The sequence below is a fragment of the Echinops telfairi genome, unplaced genomic scaffold (genome assembly GCF_000313985.2).
Source record: "Echinops telfairi isolate 266 unplaced genomic scaffold, ASM31398v2 ScPeMD7_7458;HRSCAF=8496, whole genome shotgun sequence".
Lineage (NCBI taxonomy): Eukaryota > Metazoa > Chordata > Mammalia > Afrosoricida > Tenrecidae > Echinops > Echinops telfairi.
Window position 1 is genome coordinate 46,220,804 of NW_022111358.1, and position 495 is coordinate 46,221,298.

Here is a 495-nt window from a genome sequence, read left to right on the forward strand (position 1 = left end):
AAAAAAAAAAAAAAAAAGAAAGCACAAGATTTCACAAAAAAAAAAAAAGAAGAAGATAGGACAGGAGAGAGAGAAATAAAGGAGTCAGACACATTTTGTGGCAGCATGTGCACCTCAGCCCCTCTTAATGGTCCATGTGGAGGTGGGAGAAAAGAGAGTGGGAGAGGGAGCATCTTAAGTGTCTTGGGATATTTATAGGTCGCCATAAGCCATGCATATTCAGTAGTTACATACATCACAAGGTGGGTGGTAACTACGTTTATGTCCCTAAGCTCAGGTGAGGAAACCTAATACCTGCACTGGGGGAAGGCATGAGGGGGGCTGGGTGCCTTGGCCGGAGGAGATAACCATTTCCATCAGGAGACAGAATCAACTATGTGCTCACTTTAAGGCAGCGTAGCTGTTAGGGGAGAATCTAAGGAATGATATTTAAAGCAGGATCATGCACTTGGACTTTATCTCTAACTTACCAAAGTGGTGTCTTTCCTACCGTGG